Raw genomic sequence first — 20,020 nt, 5'->3', positions numbered from 1 at the left:
CTAAGACTCCATTCCTGTTCTGTCCCTGGCCAAGACGACTACAGACAGACCAGACCCTTTGTTTCTCTCCCTCCTCCCAGCTTTTGAAAGTACCTTGTCTCCTCATTGGTCATTTTGGTCAGGTGCCAGCGAGGTTACCTTTAGCTTCTTAACCCTTTACAGGTGAGAGGAGCTTTCCCCTGGCCAGGAGGGATTTCAAAGGGGTTTACCCTTCCCTTTATATTTATGACACGCCCCCCAAATCTCAGCTAGGGTGAAACACTGGCTGGGATTTCTTCCTGGAGCTCTAGGAAAACAGAGTTAATAAGACACATGCATCTCTAAATATACTACCAAGTACATAAAGACTAACAATATTTTCCACATCTCAAGGACGATTTTAACCAGTTGATTCTGGGAAACTTTCAAGGGAGAGTGCATCAGCCACTTTGTTAGAAGCTCCTGAGATGTGTTGGATGTCGAAATCAAAATCTTGGAGAGCTAAACTCCACCGAAGAAGTTTTTTGTTAGTTTCTTTGACGGTGTGAAGCCACTTTAGTGCAGCATGGTCGGTTTGCAGGTGGAAACGCCGTCCCCAAACATATGGGCGTAGCTTTTCCAGAGCGTAGACAATGGCATAACATTCTTTTTCAGTGACTGACCAGTTGCTTTCCCTCTCAGACAGTTTTTTGCGGAGAAACACTACAGGGTGGAATTCTTGATCAGGTCCTTTCTGCATTAAAACTGCTCCCACACCACGCTCAGATGCATCTGTGGTTACTAGGAACGGTTTGTCAAAGTCTGGGGCCCTTAGTACAGGGTCAGACATGAGTGTCGCTTTAAGCTTGTTAAAGGCCTTCTGACACTTTCCGGTCCACTGAACAGCATTTGGCTGTTTCTTTTTGGTTAGGTCTGTCAGTGGGGCAGCGATTTGGCTGTAGTGCGGTACAAATCGTCTGTAATAACCAGCCAAGCCTAAGAAGGATTGAACCTGTTTCTTTGACTTTGGGACAGGCCACTTTTGGATAGCATCCACTTTGGCCTGTAGGGGGCTGATAGTTCCTTGACCCACCTGGTGTCCAAGGTAAGTCACTCTGTTTAGGCCTATTTGACACTTCTTAGCCTTAACAGTTAGTCCTGCCTCCCTTATGCGCTCAAGGACTTTTTGTAGATGTTCCAGGTGGTCTGCCCAGAAATCCGAAAATATGGCCACATCGTCAAGGTAGGCGACTGCATATTCTCCTAATCCCGCTAGGAGACCATCTACAAGTCTTTGGAAAGTGGCGGGTGCATTTCGCAGCCCGAAAGGGAGTACATTAAATTCATACAGCCCGAGATGGGTGATGAAGGCTGACCTTTCCTTGGCAGATTTACATCTAGCGGAACCTGCCAGTACACCTTGGTTAAGTCCAAGGTAGAGATGAACTGGGCCCGTCCCAGTTTCTCTAATAGTTCATCTGTGCGTGGCATTGGATAGTTGTCTGGGCGAGTTACAGCATTTAGCTTACGGTAGTCCACGCAAAAACGTATTTCCCCATCTGGTTTGGGAACTAGAACCACTGGAGATGCCCATGCACTTTCAGAGGGGCGGATTACACCCATCTGTAACATATCCTGGATCTCCCGTTCTATAGCAGTTTTAGCTTGAGGAGACACCCGGTAAGGTTGGACCCTAATTGGGTGAGCATTACCTGTGTCAATGGAGTGGTATGCCCGTTCAGTCAGTCCTGGGGTGGCTGAGAACGTTGGCGCGTAGCTAGTGCACAGCTCCTGGATCTGTTGTCGCTGCATACGCCCAAGGGTCATGGAGAGGTTCACCTCTTCCACACCACCAGCACATTTCCCTTCATAGTAAACACCTTCAGGCCACTCAGCGTCGTCTCCTCCCTGGGCTGTAAACTGACAAACCTTTAATTCTCTGGAATAAAAGGGCTTTAGAGAATTAATATGGTACACCTTAGGCTTTTGGTTGGAGGTGGGGAATGCTATGAGATAATTAACAGCTCCCAGGCGCTCCTGGACCATGAATGGCCCTTCCCACGATGCTTCCATTTTATGGGCCTGGAGCGCCTTTAAGACCATGACCTGGTCTCCTACTTTGAAGGAACGCTCTCTGGCATGTTTATCATACCAGGCTTTTTGCTCTTTTTGAGCATCCTGTAAGTTTTCTCTAGCAAGGGCTAAAGAGGTTCGGAGGGTGTTTTGTAGGTTGGTTACAAAGTCCAGAATGTTAGTTCCTGGAGAAGGTGTAAATCCCTCCCATTGCTGCTTCACCAACTGCAATGGCCCCTTAACCTCACGGCCATATACAAGTTCAAATGGGGAAAACCCTAAACTGGGATGTGGTACAGCTCTGTAGGCAAAGAGCAACTGCTGCAACACTAGGTCCCAATCATTGGAGTGCTCATTTACAAATTTACGTATCATGGCCCCCAGAGTTCCATTAAACTTCTCCACCATGCCATTTGTTTGATAGTGGTAAGGAGTGGCAACCAAGTGATTTACCCCATGAGCTTCCCAAAGGTTTTTCATAGTTCCTGCCAGGAAATTGGTCCCTGCATCTGTGAGGATGTCGGAGGGCCAACCTACCCTGGCAAAAATGTCTGCTAGTGCCTGGCACACACTTTTAGCCCTGGTGTTGCTTAGAGCTACTGCTTCTGGCCATCGGGTGGCAAAATCCATGAAAGTCAGTATGTACTGCTTTCCTCTGGGTGTCTTTTTTGGAAAAGGACCCAGAATATCCACAGCTACTCGCTGAAATGGAACTTCAATGATGGGGAGTGGCTGGAGAGGGGCTTTGACCTGGTCTTGGGGTTTTCCCACTCTTTGGCCCACCTCACAAGACTGGACATAGGTAGAAACATCCTTGCCCATTCCCTCCCAGTGGAATGATCCCCCCAAACGGTCTTTGGTCCTGTTCACCCCAGCATGGCCACTAGGGTGATCATGGGCTAAGCTCAAGAGCTTGGCCCGGTATTTAGTTGGAACTACCAACTGTCTCTGAGGATGCCAGTCTTCCTGGTGTCCACCAGAAAGAGTTTCCTTGTATAAAAGTCCTCTTTCTACAACAAACCTGGATCGATTAGAAGAGCTGAGAGGCGGTGGGTTGCTCCGTGCCGCCGTCCAAGCTCTCTGGAGGCTTTCATCTGCTTCCTGTTCGGTCTGGAACTGTTCCCTTGATGCTGGAGACATCAGTTCCTCATGGGATTGTGGACCTAGGCTTGGTCCCTCTGGAAGCGATATAGGGGATGGAGCTGTTTCTGTTGACTGTGAACCGATCTCCGCTGGTGCACTATGTTGGGATTCAGGCTCCGGCTGAGCCTCTTGTGTAGGGTTATCGGCTGCTGCCAGTTCAGGTTCGGTGGGGCCCTCTGATGTTGAGGTTGTAAGTACTGGATTCAGTGCTGACATGGGGTCTGGTGTTGGTTGTTCGGCTGGTTCCGGTTCTGGGACTGGTTCCGTCTGGGTCTCTGGGACTGGATCCACTACTGCTGTTGCAGACATTGGCCTGGGGTCCAGGTCCATCACCTCTGACTGGGTCCTGATAGAAGTTTCCGGAACAGAGCTAGGCCTCACGGCTTGTTTAGCCTGGCTGCGGGTGACCATTCCCACCCTCTTGGCTTGCTTCACATGATTGGCCAAGTCTTCCCCCAACAGCATGGGGATGGGATAATCATCATAGACTGCAAAAGTCCACATTCCTGACCAGCCCTTGTACTGGACAGGCAACTTGGCTGTAGGCAAATTGAAAGAGTTGGACTTGAAGGGTTGAATCGTCACTTGGATCTCTGGGTTGATTAAATTGGGGTCCACTAAGGAAGCATGGATAGCTGACACTTGTGCTCCGGTGTCCCTCCACGCGGTGACCTTCTTCCCGCCCACACTCACAGTTTCCCTCCGCTCCAAGGGTATCTGGGAGGTATCTGGGCCTGTGGACCTCTGGTGTGATTCCGGTGCAATGAACTGTAATCTGTTGGGGTTCTTGGGGCAGTTGGCCTTTACATGCCCCAGCTCGTTACACTTAAAACATCGTCCAGCTGACGGGTCACTGGGGCGAGGAGGGTTGCTGGAGAATGGGGTGGTGGGACGATAAGGGGTCTGGAGGGTTCTTTGGGAGGTAGGTGGGGCTTTGGGCAGCCCCCGGTAATAGGGTGTGGTCTGGGGTGGTCCCTTCTGGTCTCCGCTCCAACTGCGACCAGTTTTCTTCTTCTCTGCCACCTCCACCCATCTGGCTCCAATCTCTCCTGCCTCAATTACAGTTTTGGGTTTCCCATCTAGGATGTATCTTTCTATTTCCTCAGGAACACCCTCTAAGAATTGTTCCATTTGCATTAGGAAGGGCAAATTTACTGGAGATTCAACACTTGCTTCTGATATCCAGGCATCCCAATGTTTTACAATGTGGTAGGCATGTCGGGTAAATGACATGTCTGGTTTCCACCTTAGGGCTCTGAACCTCTGACGAGACTGCTCGGGTGTTATCCCCATTCTGACTCTCGCCTTGGATTTAAACAGTTCATACTTGTTCATGTGTTCTTTAGGCATTTCAGCTGCCACCTCAGCTAAGGGTCCACTGAGCTGCGGCCTCAGCTCTACCATGTATTGGTCAGTAGAGATGTTGTACCCAAGGCAGGCCCTTTCGAAGTTTTCTAAGAAGGCCTCAGTATCATCACCTGCCTTGTAGGTGGGGAACTTTCTGGGATGGGAAGTGGTACCTGGAGAAGGATTGCTAGGGTTTGTTGGTATATTCTGCTGGGCCTTTATCCTCTCCATCTCCTCCACATGCTTCCTCTCTTTTTCCTTCTCCTCCTCCACATGCTTCCTCTCTTTTTCCTTCTCCTCCTCCACATGCTTCCTCTCTTTTTCCCTCTCCTCCTCCACATGCTTCCTTGCCTCCATTTCCCTCTTGTGGGCAGCCTCTTGGTGTTGTTCTGCCTCCCTTGCTTGTTCCTTCTTCAGCTGCATGAGTTCTATCTGTCTTTCATGTTCCCTTTGTTTTTCCTCAGCCTGAAATTTGGCTAATTCCAGCTGTAGTCGAGCCGAGGATTTGGCCATTCTAACCTCTCTGTTTTTAACTAACTTTACACCCGAGGTTTAGAAATAAACAAACAAAACTTGGCTGTAAAATTGTGCTGTGCTGGAATAGAATACCTATTCTCTGATAGTGATTGTCAGCCTACAGAAAAAGACAATTCCCTTGTCTCTGCTCTGGGCCCAAATTAAAGCAAAAAACCTCCAACTACTTGGAAACCTGCTTACCCAGCCCAAAGAAAAAAAAAAATTCTTTTCAAACTTGTGCTCCTTGTAAAACAAACAAAAAAAAAATCAAAATCCTAAAAAAAAACCCCTGCCACTTTTGTCTCCAGGCAAATGGGTAGAGCACACCCCCCCTATTTACTTTTAGGAAGAAAAGAAAAAAAAAACTCTGGGTTGGAAGGCTGTGAATTTCCCTGCAGGAGTTAAGTACCCTGCCTCCAGGCAAAGAAAACCTGCAATTCACAAGATAATCCCCTTTTGTCTCTGCTTGGCCACAAAGCAGAGATAAACCAAGTTGCTTTCAGTTTCAAAGCTGCTTTCTGGACTTTCTTTCCAAAGAAAAAAAAATTTCCTTTTTAAAATCTGTATTTCTAGTTCAAAAAATCTCAACTGGATCTCAAATGATTTCAGGTTAATCCCACCACTGTGCCACCATGTCAAGGTTCCTCCCCCACTCTGAACTCTAGGGTACAGATGTGGGGACCTGCATGAAAAACCTCCTAAGCTTATCTTTACCAGCTTAGGTCAAAACTTCCCCAAGGTACAAAATATTACCCCCGTTATCCTTGGACTGGCCGCTACCACCACCAAACTAATACTGGTTACTGGGGAAGAGCTGTTTGGACACGTCCTTCCCCCCAAAATACTTCCCAAAACCTTGCACCCCACTTCCTGGACAAGGTTTGGTAAAAAGCCTCACCAATTTGCCTAGGTGACTACAGACCCAGACCCTTGGATCTTAAGAACAATGAACAATCCTCCCAACACTTGCACCCCCCCTTTCCTGGGAAATGTTGGATAAAAAGCCTCACCAATTTGCATAGGTGACCACAGACCCAAACCCTTGGATCTGAGAACAATGAAAAAGCATTCAGTGTTTTACAAGAAGACTTTTATTAAAAAATAGAAGTAAATAGAAATAAAGAAATCCCCCCTGTAAAATCAGGATGGTAGATATCTTACAGGGTAATTAGATTCAAAAACATAGAGAACCCCTCTAGGCAAAACCTTAAGTTACAAAAAAGATACACAGACAGAAATAGTTATTCTATTCAGCACAATTCTTTTCTCAGCCATTTAAAGAAATCATAATCTAACACATACCTAGCTAGATTACTTACTAAAAGTTCTAAGACTCCATTCCTGTTCTGTCCCTGGCCAAGACGACTACAGACAGACCAGACCCTTTGTTTCTCTCCCTCCTCCCAGCTTTTGAAAGTATCTTGTCTCCTCATTGGTCATTTTGGTCAGGTGCCAGCGAGGTTACCTTTAGCTTCTTAACCCTTTACAGGTGAGAGGAGCTTTCCCCTGGCCAGGAGGGATTTCAAAGGGTTTACCCTTCCCTTTATATTTATGACAGAAGGGTTTAGCAAAAGGCCATTTGGCGATGTCTGGGAACCCTGCTGGGTATGGGGAGGAGACAGCCAAGCTAATGTCTGGCGCCTCCCTTTGGTGGATGTTCAGTGCAGGTACTCCACAAATTAAGGCCCAAAAGAACGAAAAAATGGCTTGGAAAAGGAATTAAGGAGAGTTGCTTGGTAATTGAGCGAGCTGGGGGCAGCTGGGGACTTCTATGACTGGTACAGCAGGGAGCCAATCCCTCATCATTATAAAAGGTGCATGGTCGGTAAGGTCCCAGCAAGGAAATTGCTGGAGGGACCTGGATGAAAAGTATGTGGGGGGAAGCTGGTAAAAGACACCCCTTCCCCCGCCCGAATTGGCTGGAAGTGGTAAGGTCCTGGCAAGGGAATTTACTGAAGGGACCTGGATAAATAGGGGGGAGCTATGGAAACCCCTTCCCCCAAAATTGGCTGGAATTGGTAAGGTCCTGGCAGGGAATCTGCCGGAGGGACATCAATTTTGCACCTGCACTGCACACATTTTATCCGCCGAGTTAGTTCCAGACATCTATCTAATAATAAAGTCGCGGTTCCAATGTGGAATGTACTTCCAGGCACAGCTCTCTTTAAGACACACATCATCTTTGAAAACATCCCCCAATGCTTTTAAAATTGTGTCCATTTTCAATGCATCTCCCTCTTTTGCTTCTTTCACTGCAGCTGTAAAATTCCCGTGCTTACCCGGATCAGATCCTTGCTTATATGGCACTACAACCACAAAAGAGGGCAATGGTGCTTACCATCCACCACCCCAAACGTTAGTTGATACCATCTGTTATTTTTCAGGTTTGTTATTATGATGACACACTTTCCTACAGGTTCCATTATACCCTTATTTTACATTATTAGATTGCACCTGCTTTTTGCACTGGGTGTGTTAAAATATAGAATCACATTACAGGAGGTCCTGCTATCCAGCTGAAATTTCACAGGGCTTGTCCCTATTAACTTTGTTGTCTTCATGGGGAATAATGCTAATGTCAGTCTCAACAAAGGTGTTTGCAATCACACTATTGAACCAACTGAAATATTATCTCAGCCTAAAACTGAGAGACAACTGTTGTGTTTTCCATACAGCTTGGTTTACAGTCCATGTTATATATTCTCTGTGCAATGTTATTAATAAATGAATGGAGCAACAAAAGGAAGGTAACATCACATTTATAGACTTTTCAGACATTTTTGCATAAGTGTATCAGTCAGCACTGTGGATACTACTACACCAGCATGGGGTATGTGAGGACACAGCATGCCTAAGAGAGGAACTGTCCCTCAGTACCTTTAACTGTGTGGTGATTGTATTGATTGTATGATCAATGATTGTATTACAGACTGGTTTTCAGTAGACGCAGGAGTATTCTGGAGGGAGGATGTGTACTCTTACCTACATTATTTAATGTTTCAATAGACTATCTGGTGAAAAAGCTGATGGATGCTAAAGTTGGAGGTATGAAATTTAAAGATTCATTTTGGGGAATCTTGATTATGCAGCTGATGTTGCCTTACTTGAGGAGACCACTGACCAACTACATCTAATGCTGGAAGAGCTGCAAAAAACTGCAGAACCTATGGGACTTAAGATCCATGGTGATAAAACCAAACCTATGCATGTCTCTGATAGAATGGAAATAAATGACCAGCCCTCTTAGCACTTTCATCCTTTCTCTAAGTCTTCCGCTGCACAGCTAATGTCAAAGCATCTGTCTAATGTGAGATCACGTCCCTGGAGCAGTGGCTCTGTAGATAGTGGTCCAGCAAACTATCCTGTCTTGAATCAGGAAGTCAGTCAAATCCTCAAAATTATCATGTAGCAGGCAGCATGCATAAGGTAATAACATAGATTGGTTCTTCAGATTGGTCTCTGGTGAAAAACCTGTGTTCCTTCATAGTTTCATTCTCTTTGAGGATCAATAGGTCAAGCAGGGTCCCTACGACTGCTGTGAGGCTTGTGTCAGGGGGAGAGGGTGTTCAAACTAAGTTCCATGGCTCACACTGCCAGCTGCCGCACTTCAGAGAATTCACAGCTCAGATGTTGCCACGATGTTTTATTTGCAAAGAGTGAAGCTGAATACAGGATAAGTTGAACAAGTGGAACTTTATTAAATCCTGTGGACTGCTCTGTTCACGTGGCTGAGTTGCTTCCAGCCTAACTCCCTACATTCCACGTGCACTGGTATCCCATCAATAACAGACCTTCCCAGGTAAGATGGGCTCTTTGACTCAATTTCCACAGATCATGATACCTGGGTGATGAGGAGCAAGTCCAAAGAGCTAAATGTCAGTCTGTTCAACAAATGTGGTCACAATTCTTTCTTGCCTGCTCAACTGTGGAGAACTCTAAAATGAATAATTTTGCACAATTAAAAAAAACAGTCCAGGAGACATGTCCCTCAACCCTCTTTTAAGAAGCATGTATCAAAGGACTTAATCAGAGTGATACCCCCTGATGTTAAAGTGTCTGGCCTGTTTTGAACTTGCTTCCAACATGCAACATTTCGCACCCACACACATATTCCTAAGGATTTTTTTTTTCAGATCTCTCTTTGTAGTGTGGTTTTTAATTGCTTTATAGTACCATAATTTTGCAAACCGTTAGAGGTAAAATTGACAACGGCTAGACTGAGCCTTTGTTCAATGACCCGTGTAAGGAGCAGTGTTTTACTGCACCACCACAAGCACAGCACTGTGAAGTAAATGTGCCTCAGAATCAAAACCTGATCCCTGGTTTCCTCCATTGCTCTGGAGCACAGTGGAGGTGATAGTGATCTGAGCCAAACCTGTACCTGGTGCAGATTACTTCCCTCACTGGGTCAGCTCATCTATGCTGGCTGGTGCTTTGTGTGGCAGAGCCAAGGATCTACCCACTCCCCACCCATATGGGAGTAGCAGCACCAGGAAAACTGCTCTCCTTTCTGTGTTGCTACCGTGATATGGACAGCAAATACAGATGGGTAAGGAGCACATTTTAGACCTTTATGATCATTACCAGTGGAGTTAAATAAGGGTCAAAGAGTTAAATAGGTATAATTGCTTCAAGAGGAAAACTGTTATGTGTATGAAACAAAAACAATAGAATTGCTGGAAATGGAATTCCAGGACTATGAAAAATGTCAAGTTTTAGAAAAAAATTCATCTCAAATCAGGATCCTGAACATTCTGGGAGCCCTGGCTTTGCAGTACCCCACCCAGTTTGGTGATGAGAAGTGTTTAGAAGGGCAGGAAACCAGGCAGGAACCTACCTGCCTTCGGTCAGAAATTCATCAAATCAACATGTTCATACGAAACATGTCAATTTCAACTATTTGGTATTTTCTAATGTAAAAAAAAAATCCATCAGAAAATTTCCAACCATTTTTAAATAACTATTTCCTAGAATATTTTTGTAAAAATAGTGTATTCAAATGGTTTGATTTATGGTACACATGAGTAAATTAGTTCCGACTCCACTGAAGTCAGAAGAGGTCAACCACCATAAAATAGTTGTAAGTGAAATCAGAGTCAGACCCAATATCTTTATAATTACTTTCTCTAGACTAGTTTTCAAAATCTTTTGCAATTTATTCTGAGAACTTGGTCTTTCCTAGACAGCACTGATAAAAAGTTGGGAGGTATTTAAGAGAAAGGTATCGTATTGCTGTCAAGGTATAGTGGTAATTAGAAGGTCATACTTATTTCAAATACATAAATTTCAAATAAACCATCACTATCTTCCTTTAGCATTATGAGAAGATTATCATTCCTAAGAGCAGTGCAGGAGAAAAGAACTGTGGACATGAAAGTATACTTATCAAAATAACATATTAATGAAAATGTCAACCCTCAAAACACAAAACATAACTGAATAAAGGAAATGACTCTTTTGGATAAATATCTGAATATCTCTGGATCAGTCTGTAGGAATCACTCTCTCTTTCACAATCACACACACACAGTTTGACTGAGACTACAAGGGTCATATTCTGCTCCCCTTGCTCATGCTGAGCTGTACCTTGCTGCATAAGAAACAGACTGGCCTTGTGGAGAAAGTATTGGGCTGTGATTCAGGAGTCCTCATTTCTATTCACAAGTCTGCTACTAGTCTGCTCATTGACTTTGGGAAAGTCACTTCTTTGCCCCACTTCTCTCCTGCCCCCGCCCCCATCTCCATCTACACTGAGGTGATGATACTTATAAAGTTCTTTGAAACCTGCATGAAAAACACTATATAAAGAGTGAGATATTATTATGAATAATTCTGAATTACTTGCAGAGTAAGGTACCAGTGATTGTGAGTGAATCTAGCCAAAACATGGTGCATATTAATAAATATAATAAATCTCAGTTAGAAGGGCTCCAGTCATCTCATGCACAAGCCAGCAAAGCTGGCTGGCTATGGGAGAGCAGGGACTGCATTTCAACCTCATTGAGGGATGCAGTAGTGGGCTTCCAGGCTGTGAGTCCTTGGAGATGTTAAACAAACAATCCAATGTTACTGGTCACTAGCAGGCCTTTCTGCCTATAATAAGGATCAACTAAAGGAGCTCAAAAGGTCCAAGGTGAAGTTGAACTTAAACTAATCTATTACTTTATTTCAGCAATAATGGGTATGTACTTTAAACCAATCCCACCTCCTGCCTCTGCCAGAATCAATTTATTGTAAATAAAATTCTTGATTCCTAAAGGAAGGCCTATGCAGACAAAGAATGTTGCTGATTCTGTCTGGGGAAAAAATAGACCAGATTAACCCTGCTTGATCATATATATTAGTTCTATCCTGTTTGAAAAGTCAAATAATAAACTAACCATCTTTCAGAAGTAGGATGAACCACAGGACTGATTTGGCGGAAGCGTGTCTCTGATAGTTCATGCTAGCAGATTGCTTTGTAGGATCGAGTCTTTACAAATATGTTCTCAATCCACTTGTATTAGTATGATGTATCCATTTGGGAATTGCTCCTACTTCTATTAAGCCAATAGCAAAATTCCCGCTGATTTCAACTGGAGCAAAATAAGACACTTTGGTAAAACCTAAAACCAGATTTTCTTCTCAATAGACCATAACAACACATTTTAGCTGTCCAGTTTTATCATGATGAATCTGCATTATAAAGAATGACATACTAGGAAAAGCCAAAAGGCTATTATGAATGCACAGTATCTAAGGCACAAATTAAAACCCATTGAAGGTGGTAAAAGATGCCTGTTGACTTCAATGTGCTCTACATCAGGCCCTCAGAGTCAGGAGGCCCTTTTTGGCAGATTAAGTCTGTACAGTTTATTTAAAAAAAAATACTAACGATATTGTATACATCATGTGACAGCAAAAAAGCCCATAACCTTTTCTAGTTGAATTATATTTCTTTGTCATGCATGAAAAATTTTAAAATTCCTTTCTATCCTCCAATCTTTTATAAAATAAATAAAAATAACTTCTGACCTAAAACCATACATCTGAAGATTTTTCTCAGTGTAAATCTACAGTAATTGGATTGAAAAAAATGTGTAAGAGAAGGAAGATTTTTTCCTGCAAAATCCTTCTCCGAATGCACTTTCATAATGAATTATAGCCCTCTGAAATAGATTAAAATTGAAATGCTAACTGATCTTTAATGACATTGGCACTAGAGGAAATCACTAAGTATACCATAAATAAATACTTCTTATTTTAGAGCCCCATGTGAAGTGCATCACAGTAATCTAGTCTGGTCGTGACAAAGACATGTCACACACATTCCGAGGTCTTTAAACAAGTAAAGACTGCTAAAATAAGTGAATTGTGTGGCAAAATAGTATTTGCATTTCAATGGCTTAATGAAATCAAATGGTGAAAATATATTTTAATATATATTTTACCATGGTCTGGGAAGTGCAGCCAATTTCGTTTTACAATCTTTGGTAAGTTTTTTTAACAAATATTAAACATTGCAAAATGTACAGTCAGAAAATAAAACAGTGGCTCTGTATATTTAAAAATCTTGTCTCATTTTTAACAACTTATTCTCTCTGTGCAAAAAGCATTTGGTTTTAAACAGATAGGGCAACACATGCTGCACAGAGCTGGCTCGTTACATTGTTTGCCTTCTAGGCTTTCCCATAAATTATCTTTCTTGACACTTCTTCAGGCAACCCAAATGTGTAGCTTAGGTTTTGGCAAAGATGAAATCAAAATAACTACCACATTCTTCTTTAGGAAAGCTCTGAAAATAACCCAAAGTACAAAGGAATTCTGACTACAGAAGAGAAAACAGATTTACCAGGGCATTTGACATTGAAGTTAACTTACTTTTTGGACTTGATTACACTTTGCTGTTCACGTTCCTGCAAAATGTTGTGGGACGCAATAAAGCTGTGCTCTTTGCTAACCAGAAAAATAAGGCACCACAAAGACCTCTACTCAGAAATGTCATTTATGATAATTCTTTCCATTTGTCTTTATGTTGTAGAGCTGTGTAAACCCACCCAGTTTGGGTTTGCTCAGCATTCTGAGAGTTTTCCTGTTGGCCCAGTTTATGTGACAATTGCAAGCCATAACTGCATACACCTTTTGCATTAAAATAAGTAAAGACCTCATGGTTGTGTCTGCCTGAGTTCAGACTCCCAATGATATCAATCATGGCTCAATGTAGATACATAGTTATTAGCTGTGAGTCTGTGTAAATTCACTAGGCGGTGTTGCCAAATCATTAAATGTTCTATAAAGAAATAAAACAACAGGATCAAAAAGTATCAGAATAATAAAGTCTAGCAGTAGAGAATCCAGCCTTCACCATACCATGATCCTGTAGGGATAGGTATTCATTTATTAATATGGATGTAACTTTTCAGTGGAAAGGGCATTAAACTGTGGAGGATAGGAACCAAGGCCCCTTTGAAAAATCTCAGTGGGTGTGTATCTGAACCTGTAGGTGCCTGAATACTTTAAATTTCTGTCTGTAAATTATAGAATCATAGAAATGTGGGTTTCAAAGAGATCTTGAGAGGTCTTCTAGTCCAGCCCCCTGTGCTAAGACAGACCAAGTATACCTAGGCCATCCCTGACAGGTGTTTGTATATTTTTTTTCTTAAAAACTTTGAAGGATGGGGATTCTACAATCTCCCATGGTAACCTATTATAGAACTTAACTACTCTCATAGTTAGAAAGCTTTTCCTGATATCTAACCTAAAGGTCCTTTGCTGCATATTAGTAAACTGCTTATTTCTTGTCCTACCTTCAGTGGGCATAGAGAATAATTAATCACCATCTTCTTTATAACAGCCCTTAAAATATTTGAAGACTATTATCAGGTCCCCATTCCATCTTCTTTTCTCAAGATTAAACATGCCCAGTTTTTTTAAACCTTTCCTCATAGGTCATGTTTTCTAAACCTTTGATCATTTTTCTTGTTCTCCTCTGGACTCTCTCCATTTTGTCTACATATCACATTGAAAATGGGATTTAGATTTTAAGTTACTTGGACATTTTTGAAATATTTTCCCTGCTTGATCCAGAGATTCTTCCAGAGTACAGGACGTTTCAGTGTTAGAGCTTATGTCTAGTATTTGATACAAGCATGAACTAGTAGCAAACCTAAAGTCCCCTAGAAGTGGGTGAATATTTTTCAGCAAATAGTAAATTTATCAAAGTGGGATTTTTTTTTAATTGTGAATTCAGGTCAAATTCACAAATAGTTGTGTCTGAAGGAAATAAAAACCTCTTAAACAAATATTTTGGAAATGCCAAAACATTTCATTTTGACATTTTTGAAGCTGTATTTACATTTCATTTTCAAATGAAATATTGTTTTGAACTCTTGACTCAAAAATGACGTTAAAACATTTAGTTCAATTCAAATAATTTTCAGATTTTTTTTGTTTCGGCGAGAAGCATGTGGAAAAAAAATCAGGTTTTCTTAAAAATAAGTGGATTGATTTTTGTTTTATTTTTATTTTTTTCAGTTTACCCACTGAACCAAATAATTCAGTCATACGTTCAGCTCTTCTCCTTCCTATCCCCTCTTGTGGAGAATTATTTTTTCATATTGAAAACAAACACAACTGTTATTCAACTAAGTATAGACAGACAAACATTGAAATGAGCAAGAAATAAATAAGCAAACCTTGAATGGTAAAAGACTCCTTGGGGGTGTGGGGGGGAACAAAAGAAAAAGGGAGGGATGTGCACCAAAGTTGCATGCACTCACTTATTCACTCACTCTCATGCACACACATACACATGCATATGCACAGACATACTTCTCTGTTCAAGAGTAAAACACTGCCTCAGTGTGATGGCACTCACATGTCAGTGAAACAACCGTAAATGTCCCTGTTTAAAATTATGAGCTCTGCTTATGTCAAGGTTCCTCCCCCACTCTGAACTCTAGGGTACAGATGTGGGGACCTGCATGAAAAAACCTCCTAAGCGTATCTTCACCAGCTTAGGTCAAAACTTCCCCAAAGTACAAAATATTCCCCCCGTTGTCCTTGGACTGGCCGCTACCACCACCAAACTAATACTGGTTACTGGGGAAGAGCTGTTTGGACGCGTGTTTCCCCCAAAAATACTTCCCACAACCCTGCACCCCACTTCCTGGACAAGGTTTGGTAAAAGCCTCACCAATTTGCCTAGGTGACTACAGACCCAGACCCTTGGATCTTAAGAACAATGAACAATCCTCCCAACACTTGCACCCCCCCTTTCCTGGGAAATGTTGGATAAAAAGCCTCACCAATTTGCATAGGTGACCACAGACCCAAACCCTTGGATCTGAGAACAATGAAAAAGCATTCAGTGTTTTACAAGAAGACTTTTATTAAAACATAGAAGTAAATAGAAATAAAGAAATCCCCCCTGTAAAATCAGGATGGTAGATATCTTACAGGGTAATTAGATTCAAAAACATAGAGAACCCCTCTAGGCAAAACCTTAAGTTACAAAAAAGATACACAGACAGAAATAGTTATTCTATTCAGCACAATTCTTTTCTCAGCCATTTAAAGAAATCATAATCTAACACATACCTAGCTAGATTACTTACTAAAAGTTCTAAGACTCCATTCCTGGTCTATCCCCGGCCAAGAGGACTACAGACAGACACAGACCCTTTGTTTCTCTCCCTCCTCCCAGCTTTTGAAAGTATCTTGTCTCCTCATTGGTCATTTTGGTCAGGTGCCAGCGAGGTTACCTTTAGCTTCTTAACCCTTTACAGGTGAGAGGAGCTTTCCCCTGGCCAGGAGGGATTTCAAAGGGGTTTACCCTTCCCTTTATATTTATGACAGCTTATATCAGGTGAAATGTAAAATGATAATAGTAAGACACTTCCCACTAACAGGGGAGATAATTACCAGAGCCTACTGTGTATAAGCCTTTGTCTGTTTAGGAATAATAATAAACTACAGTCTTCAGGCTGATAGCAAAAGACGATGCAGCCATCATGAATCAAATGCATTTCCCCTTGTAGCAGGAGCAGATGCATGTGTCAAATCTGAAATAAAAATAAGACACTTCTCAAAGGAATTGCAGAAGAGAGCAAATATACTAGGTCAGTGTCTCCTGTGAGGGTTATGACTAGAGGAAGGCAATTAGCCTTTACTGAGAATGTCCTGCAAGTAACCACCTCCCTTTTAAACTGAGGGGGTTGCAGATTTAGTACCTCTGCAATACAGTGTGAAAAGAGAAATGGTTCCTGAGGTAACCAGGTCCCAAGGCAGCTAGGTTTCTATAGGAAACCTGGAAACATACTGGCAGCAGGCTCTGGAACGCTGGTATAATGTGCTCTTTGTGTGACACACTTAGTAATAAATAGGCAGCTGCATCCCACAAAAGGCAAAAGTGTGTGTGTGTGGGGGGAGAAACCTCTAAATAAGGGAAGAGGAATAAAAACCTGGCAGTTCAGAGATTTCCAGTTTACACTGACAGATCTGCCAAGCCAGCTGCAGTCATCCAGCTTACAGAGAAGTAATGGGAGAAGGAGAGCTAAAGGAGTGGCCTCATGCTAAACAAAGCTGCAAGCATCATGTCTGCTCTTACCACAGTCAACTGTATCCTTCTACAAATATTATAATAAAGAAATCCTGCACAAAACATAAAACTAGCTGTCATTTATTCAGTGAGACAAAGAATAAAATACACAACTAGATTAAGACTTACAAAGCATGGGGACAGCAATAATACAATATACATATATGTTCTCTACTGTGTCCCACTTGTTCATGAAAACATAATTGATTTTTCAAAGCCCCTTACTATGCTTCTTGCAAGATGAAATGTTAAAATTCATTTGGAAAATGGGAGGTATTGTTTAGATGCAGTGATTAACTGAAAGTTGACAAGATCATACATCATATTAACTGATTCTCTATAACTAGGGCTAGATAAATCATTACTTTCAAGCATTAAGGCAATACATTATGTTTTATATTTGTCTGGCATGGATCTTATAGGGAAGCTGCATTCATTTCATACTGTGCTATTCTGAAAGTTCATTTGTCAGTCTTATCAATCAGGACATTATTGATATTATCGTTGCAAAGATTCCTTTAACTGGCCATTGCTCAATTAAAATAGGATAAAGTATAATCTCTTGAATATGGGCATGTCTTATATTATCTTTTTTGTGTTAAAATTTTATTTTGAAGCCCAATATCCTGTACAAAAAACACATTGCTTTCTTCCATCTAAGTGAACTGATTCTTCGGGGATCTTTCCTAAGTGCTAAAGGCTCATCAACCACATTATTTCCCCTTCTTTATTGAATACTTGCAAACAATTCGATGTTTATTGGGGTGAACTTCCAGCAAGCATGATTCCAGTTTCCTTCCTTAGTGTCCCCCTTCCCAGCTCTGACACCACAGAGCCTTACACCTGTGTCCCTGTTCCCATTCCTACCCTTAGCCAAACATGATTCCAACTTCCTTACTCCCATTCCCTGTTCCCATTTCCCCCTTTAGCAAAACATGATTCCAATTTTCTTACCCCCATTCCCTGTTCCCATCTCCCACACCCTCCCCCACACACCCACACCCCCTCACTTCCTCATTGACTACAGATTATATAGTAAAACTTGAGTTCCGCTTAGCTATACCTTAACCAATCATTTTCCTGAAATTTAACTAACCAATCCTAACATATTGTAACATGATTATGTAACCAATTATATCCCACCACCTTAATTAGTTTACACCCAGCAAAATTAATTATACAGCAGACAGGAACAATCACAGAACCAGACAGAGATTATACAGACAAACAATAGCAAAGTGGGAACTATAATGACAAAACAATACAGAAGTGAGGATTTCACATCCCAGTATTGATAAATGAGTTCTTGCCAGACAGGATGCTATCAAACTAAGTTTCCTTTTACATTTTCCAGGCACTTCCCTTCCTCTGGAGGTGATAGGAATACAATCCTGTCCTGATAGTGCCTAACAGCCCAATAGCACCTTATTTCAATGTGACTAGTTTGGAATGTGAGGATGTGACCGTTCGCTTCCCAGCTTATGGCTGCCTCTGCTGATTAGCCAAAGGCCCAAGCCTAAGCACAGGGCCACAAACTGTCACAGTAAGAGAAGGCCCTTACACGGGCAGACAGTGATTTCTTTCTTTTATACCTCCAGAACTAGCCAAGCGATAAGAATACACCTAAATTCTTAGAGTATAGGCCTTTACAGACAGGCCTGAGTATCTATATCCTAACAATAATATCTTATAAATAACTTTTATACAGTACTTGTTGGCCGGATAGTTCATTTCATATTTTAGCAGATGATGTCCCAGCCAATTTTATTTCAGGAGCTTAAAATGAGGACACTTTCTACTAATTAATAACAACAAACAACAACAACAACAACAAAAGGACAGATTAGGGCCTGATTTTTTCAAAGACCAGTAATAAAGGACATGATTTTATTTCAAAATATTAGTGATCAAAAATATTGTAAGGGTTGTTTTAATGCCTAAACATTTAAAGCATGTTTTAAAGGAAAATTACTCTATGGTGCTGAAATAACAGTACAGCATTCTTTACATCTATGTAATATATAGCTTTAATGTGAGTTTTGCCTTCATAATGTAACAGGCTTGCCCTGGGTTCCATTCCTGACTCTGCCACTTAATCATATTCAACCTGAAAATGCAGTCCTGATGGCAAATATTAATGTCTGGAAGAGGGCATTTTCATATGGTCAAACTATGCCGATAGATGGAAGTATTATTCTAATATAAAACAGTGGATGATAAAAAAATTAATGACTCTCTCTCTCTCTCTCTCTGTATATCTATATATCTCTGGAAATTACAATAGGAAATCTGACAGAATAGAAGCTTTTTGTAACACAGATTTAAGCATGAAATAATCTATTATAGGATTTTAGGATATGATTTATTTTCTTTGTTTAGTACTGACATGATCATTAATAATACACAGAAGTGTAGCTACTGAGCAAAATATTCCATGTACAAACTTTTTCAAAATGCAGTGAATTATGAATGGAGATTAATGTGAATCATTAATTTATGCCAGTAATGTTTTCAGTTTAAAAGAACATTAATTTATTTAAATGATGTAACACAAAACATTGTACAAGTGCTTTCCTAGTACTTTTACATGTGTTAGTATTGATTTCACTCCAAAAATTAATTAAATATTGAAGACTTTCTTTGTCATTCAGTAGTTACTTAATAGTCTGTTTTCTATTTAACCAATTCCAATCCAGTGGTGTACTGATTTTTTTTTCTTCATCAGAATAAAGAACTACATCTCATAAAATTACATAATATTCCAAGAAAATACTGATCCAGAATACGCTCCAGAGTGGAACAGGCTCTCTATTCCCTCTATTGGTGAAAAAGGGAAAAGGGCTGTCAGAGAAAACCTCTTTTTCATAGGCAAGCTAAGAAAAATTCCTTTACTTACACTAGGGAAGTCATCATAACTATCTATGAACTTGGATTTGGGTGCTCCTAGATAAGTGAAAAGGAGAAAGAGATCTTATATTGTGGTACGGTCCGTTGATTTAAATTGAAATTATTTAAATAGCTGATTTAGGGCTGTCAATCAATTAAAAAAAATAATCGCGATTAATCACATGATTAAAAAATAATTGTGATTAATCGCACTGTTAAACGATAATAGACTACCATGTATTTAAACATTTTTGGATGTTTGCTACCTTTTCAAATATATTGCTTTCAATTACAACACATAATACAAAGTGTACAGTGCTCACTTTATATTTACAATTTCAAATATTTGCACTGTAAAAAACAAAAGAAATAATATATTTCAATTCACCTAATACAAGGACTGTAGTGCATAAAAGTTGAACTTACAGATGCAGAATTATGTACAAAAAATAATTGCATTCAGAAATAAAACAATGTAAAACTTTAGAACCTACAAGTCCACTTAGTCCTACTTCAGCC

Source organism: Lepidochelys kempii, chromosome 1 (assembly GCF_965140265.1).
Source record: "Lepidochelys kempii isolate rLepKem1 chromosome 1, rLepKem1.hap2, whole genome shotgun sequence".
In the NCBI taxonomy this organism is placed as follows: Eukaryota; Metazoa; Chordata; order Testudines; family Cheloniidae; genus Lepidochelys; species Lepidochelys kempii.
Note: the sequence above shows the minus strand (reverse complement) of the source record.